Genomic DNA, 6,244 nt, shown 5'->3' on the forward strand with positions numbered 1-6,244 from the left:
GCACTGAAAGAAGATATATCATTTATATATATATACATTTATATATATATTATATATACAGCATTTCTGTTGTAAAATGGATGTTTTAATGTATGTGGGTTATATGTGGATGTTGCTGTATGTATGTGGATAAATGCTGTAGCATTTAAGTAGTAGAAAGTATGGAATAAAATTACAGTCATTGGACTTGCTGAGGTACACTGGAAAAGAGGAAAATAGTTTGTTTGGTTTTTTTACTTTCCTTTATCAATTCTCCCTGGAAAACATCAGATTAGATGCATTTTGAGTGATGACTGAGTAAGGCTTCAGTGGAAGATAAGACTGCTGGTTTTATTAGATGACTCATCAGTGTAAAAGATGATGATTCTATATTTCTGGTTGGAAGTTGGATTATTTTTGCTTATGATTTTTTTATTATTATTTCTGATATGCTTATATGATTATTTGATTTGATATTTGATACCCATCATAGTTTGAGGGCTAGGAGAAGTCAATGATACTGGTACTTATTTTAGGGTTGGTGTGGGAAACTGTTCTTCTTCCCCACATAAGTGGGGTTTTTTTTGAGATGAACTTCATCTGCTTAGGAATTATCTTTCAGGTGAGTATTGGTCTTTTGCAGCTGCTTTTTTCCTTCTTCTCGACCACTTTGAAGATATAATCTAAATTTAGGAATCAGCACATCCTGAAGACTTCCAGGTCTAGTTGGTAGATGTTCTCATTCCTAGACATAGTTTAAATGTTGCTAATAGTTTCATACGACTAGCAAATCAAAGTCATGTCCTCTGTTGTAATGGAAGCAGGTGATGTCTGCGGGGTACTCCAGAACAAAAGCAAATCAGTGAAGGATTTGGGAAATAGAAAAGCTCAGCATGTAATTTCAAAACAGTCAATCCTAAATTATCTTTGGTTGTCATCAAAATTGTACCAAAGTCATCTCTGCAGCTGCTGGATTACTGTGTTTCTGTCGTGTTCTGGGTGCTTAGGAAATTGTGGGTTTAAGGGATTTGTGAAAGATGAGCAGAGATGTTGTCTATCTGTGTAGATTATCTAAACTGTGTTCTGCTTCTACTGGAAGGTTTTCAGGGGGTTGAAAATAAGTCTGAAAAACTGTTTCTAAAAGATTTGTACTTTTTTTTGGAGGCTGTCCTGAGCTGGTTGTCTCAGGGTTGGATTCCCCCACCCCCTGCATCCTTCTTTCATTGCTGTGTTCTTCAGGGTATGAGCAGGGCAGTCGGAACTTATCCCTTACCCTTGGGAGTTAGTAAATGGAGTAAATGGCCAGTAAAAGAGATGACCAACTGGACAGTAGCTGATTTATGGGCTGTGAGTAATTGTCTAGGGAAAAGCCAAGAGCACGTGATAATGAATCTGTCCCTGGAACTGCAGTAAGGACTGGAGACTGCTGGGGATGCTGCTCACCTTCCCTTTGCAGTGGTGGAGCTGGTGCAAATAGTAGACCTTAAGAAGGAGTGGGAAGGAAGAACCAGCGTGACTCATAGCATCAGTTTGAATTTACCTAGTATAGTTTTATGAATGTTGTTCATCTTTTCAGAGATGAGTAATTGGTAATGTATGTGCCTTAATCTTCTTAGCTGATAGGAAAAGAACCCCAAAGTCATCTCCTGTGATAAGTTAAATCCAAAGTTTATAATGTCCATATGCTAATAGAGCAGGAAACAGAACTGTTACTGTAAGTTAAAGAAATAAAGTAATAAAAAAATTATACTCAAAGCTTGGGAGAACACATGTAAAATAAAGCTAAAAGGCATTAAGGAGTAGTGCTCATCTTGATGTATTTCTTAAGCTTTCGTGTGGATAGTGCAAGGCCTCTTGCACAGCCTTTTTGTTCATACAAAATTTTGATTTCTCTAGTCAGCCAGTGGTCCATGGTTTATGCCTGCTTGTGGAAATCAAGCATTTGGAAGTCAAGCATTAGCTGTGAAAAGAGAGATTGGGCCATGGAAGTTTTACTTTAGTAGTCTGGTATAGATTTTGTACTTGGAAGATATGGAGTCTGCAGCCCCACTGTAAAGGAGGTAAGCTAAGAACAGGTGCTGGTGTGAAACTAAAAATAGCAATTAACGTAGGAGAGTTCAAGCAGTCTCTGTTAAAAAGGGTGAAATGAGATGCTTGTGTGCCACTGCAGGTTCTAGTTGTGCAGTCATGCATTTATAGTTACAGACCGGGAGAAGGTGATCTGTGATTTTTATTTATAGTGGTGCCCAGGAGGCCAGGCAGACTTCAGTTTGTGATATAAATGATGAGGAATGTTGGTATATGGTGTAGCCTGGAGGAAAAGAGCAGTGAGAGGGGAAATCTGAGAGAAGCTGGGTTGTTAAGGTATGTACCTACTTAAATTAGTACACTGCCACTGGAAAGAGGGATCTAAGACTTCAAAAATAAGTGAGTTGTCCTGTTTGGATTATAATACCATCCTCCAAGAAGGAATTTTGAGGAGCTGAGAGTTTTCTGAATTCTTGCATGCGAGTGTCAGTATACACCACAAAATGATGTTTCAAAAATATTGTAGCTTCTGGTGGATTATGGTGAGAACCAAGAGGAGAGGGGCCACAGGGATATTTTTCTGAAGTAGCACTGTGTCTGTACCCATGTTTCCTTTCTCCCCTGCTCCCCCTGATTATTCCAGAGAGGGAGAGCAGAATAGAATAAACTTGTATGCCATCTGTTATAGGTTTAATATCTTCAGCTGTTCTCTCTTTTGGAACTCATAATATTTTCATAATGTTTGATTCTAGAAGTGGGCAGAAGAGTTATTGCACTGTTCTGTGATGCATATTCTGTTGCAGAAGATTGCTAGTTGTACATGTGATAAAAACTGTAAAATATATACAGGCTCTTGTTTTATTCAAATTTTTTTTGGTTTATGATTATCCAAAAGAATAAGTTAATGAAAAAGAAATAATGTATATGTAAGGCGGGAACCATATTCTGAGGACACTTTGAAGTTGTGGTGAATTGTTAGACTGATGGTCTTCCAGCCAGTTTTCCTATGCTGAAGGATTAATGCTGGAGTTCCGCAATTTCTCTTATTAATCTTTAGAAGTAATGTGGTAATTCTGTCTTTGTTACTTTTTTGGTCAGTCTAGAGTTGCCAGGAAAGGTGTCATGGTGGGTTTTGTCATGTGTGTTCATTTACTTTAGTAACTGGAAGAAAGACAAATTGACTTTTTTATATGGGCTGCAAATTGTGGTTTGTTAATGAAAGCTGAATAGAATTGGTATTAATTTATGGTGGAATCTTGCCAAGGTATAAGATAATGGAAGCAGACTTTTAAAACTGGAAAACTACTGCCTGATTTTGTATTTGGTTTCAGTTTTATTATAACGTTGAAGGGATTTTTTTAATCTCTTACTCTTTAAGACCATCTGTCTGAGAGATGTCAGTAATCCCATGAGGAATTTCAAACTAATCTGAAGAAAAGTTGTATAACTGCTGTTAAGTTTTCAAATTGGTAATAGTTTATCCTGTGTTTTCATCAGAGGACAGAGGAACTGCACATAGCATTATTTTGCTAGAAATTAGCTAGTAGTATTTGAAAAAGAAAATCTGTAAGAATTTATGGGCTTTTTTTCTTAGAAAATTTGTTAATGATGAATAAGGTAAAGCTTCTAAATTGTCTTTCAACATAGAAAAAAACCCCTGAAGTACCGGAGTGGTTCCGCTTTATCAAACTGTACACTCATAATGGAGTATTAAGAGTCTCCTCCCTTTTTCTTTAATAAAGGCCTTTTTGAAGATAGAAGTTTTAACATTCTGTTGGTTTTATTCCAGGATTCTTAATCAATTTGTATCTTGTTTCAAATACAAGTTTTCCTTGTTTCATTTTCTTCACATCTGCAGAGGACGCAGCTTTAAGCCTTCTCAGACAGGAAACCAGCCACCCATATTAGCTTTTTTTAGGCACAAGGTTTTTCTGGGCTTCATAAACTGTTGATATTGTGTCCTAGAAGTGCTGCTTATTTTGTTGAGCGGCCACCTGGCACAATTGAGGACAAGACTGGTAAATGACAATATTTTTTATTCATTTAAGTAAAAACAATATGTGATGCCAAGCTCTGCCTGCTTAAAGGTATAATTTAGAGGATAGCTACCCTGAAGCTTGCCCCTAGCTACAAGAGTGTTTATAATGAGATGTTGCTTTAGTGCAAAGTGATCCCAAGAGCCAGCATGTGAATTTCTGATGGATGTTTGTTGCGATTGTGATGTTGTCTTAAGAGTGCTGAAGTGCTTGTTTTTGCTATTACTTAGAACGCTGTTACAGAACTGGTCTTAGATCTGTGACACCTAAATTGTGAAGAGCACACTCGTAAAATTTAGATTACCATAGTAAATTTTGTTACTTTATTGATGAACAAATATATTCCTTTGAAGTTTTAAACCATCTTTGCATACCTTAAATATGGAGAGTCTTTTACCTTCTGGAGGGTGAGAAAACAAATCAGTCAAGCTCTTAATGTAAGCCTTATACCGGCTCCATGTCTTAGCAGCTATATAGACAATGTCTTGTGTCTCAAACAGAAGCATGTTAACTTTGTTATACACAAATATGCATATAACTTCAGAAATGAATAGCTTATATTTAAAGGACTGTTTTCAGTAGCCTGTCATCACTGTGATACTGCAGTCTTTTCAGCTTTCTGCAGAATGTGCTGAATTGAGTTTTAGATCTGCTTCCTGGTGCCAGACTTAATGTGTCAGACTTGGGTCAGCACCAAGAGATTACTTTGGTGTTGGGCAAAAAAAAAAAGTTAGTTATTTTGCAGATTGAATTAAATGACTTAAAACTGTTTACTAGAAATTCTTCTAATATGGTATCAGAATAATGATAAAAGATTTTTTTAAAGCTGTTTCTCAAAATTGTTGAAGTAAAATTGACTAGTATTTTAATTAGACATATAAAAGGACAGTTGTAAATACAAAGCATATGTCTACATTGGTATATCTGATCCCCCCAAATAAATACATGCTTCTCTGTGTATCTGATGCCCTCAAATAAATACTTAACTATATATCATGTTTTATTGTGGTGAAACTATAGCTAGCTATGGATAGTTTTCAAGTGTCTGCCTCGTTGTGCATGTATATAGCTATATTTAAATCAAATCACTTTGAGCAAGGACATAAATGTAAAAAAATAAAGAAATATTAATTTTATTATTACACAGTGAAAGCTGGAGGATTTTAGGAACAGCATGAAGTGCTTAAACTTTCTATATCTCATTTTAATATTTTTGTATATGTACTATTTTTGAGTTTTGTACCAAAACGTGTCGAGGACTGAGCTGTTTCTCTCCTGCTCTGGGAAAGACTGGCATCAACCTGATTTTTAGCATATTTAAATGTTGGTTTATTGCCATTTTTAGAGGAGTATGCAAATTTCTTTCCTCTTACAAGGCCACCTCTTAATTAAAAATGTCTGTCTTGTAAAATAAAAGAAGGCAAAAAAAAATAATGATGCAATAGCCTCAGTAAGACAGACCCCTAAAAGGTCATGCAGGTAAAATGGGAATTGGTGGTCAACTGTACAGATTTTTATTTGTTTTTTAAAGCAAAAGTAAAAAAGGCCAAAAAACTCAACCCCAAAATAATGATAATAATAAGCCTACCACCTTCCAACTTAGTACCACAGGTTTACTGAGGATTTCAGTTTTGGACTAACAACTGTGTTCACATCTCTGTTGCTGTGCACACAATTCCACCTTGGCTGTTGAAGGATGAAAAAATGTCTGTGTTTAGACATGAAGTTCTTTTTCTAGGGGAGAAGAAAAATACAAACGATGTTTCTTCAGAGTCTTTTTGTTGAATTTGCTTAAACAAAATATGAAAAAATCGGGTTGGACAGCAGAGCTGCTGAGAATGATCCTTTCTTGACCATGAAAGGCAATGTCAAAGAAGGAAGTGTAAACCTAGTGTTACCTCAACTTCATTTTGTGAAGGAGAATCTTTGCTTATTCTGCGGTGATCTTGTAAAAGTTAATCTTGATGCTCATCTGCTGTTTGCCACTTATATCTTTGCACTTGGGGAGTTAAGTATTTTAAGTACATGCTTCAAAGGAGTAAGAAAGACCTGTCTAAAATTCAGTGGTAGTGGGGGGGAAACAGCTATGCTTCGCTTATTCTTCTGTAGAAACTTCTTGAAGCCACTAGTTGAAACTTCTGAAAATGTCACGGGTAGACACAGAACAGTCTTAAAATTAGTAACGAGGAACTTGGCTTCAC

The sequence above is a fragment of the Chaetura pelagica genome, unplaced genomic scaffold (genome assembly GCF_000747805.2).
Source record: "Chaetura pelagica isolate M959 unplaced genomic scaffold, ChaPel_1.0 scaffold248, whole genome shotgun sequence".
In the NCBI taxonomy this organism is placed as follows: domain Eukaryota; kingdom Metazoa; phylum Chordata; class Aves; order Apodiformes; family Apodidae; genus Chaetura; species Chaetura pelagica.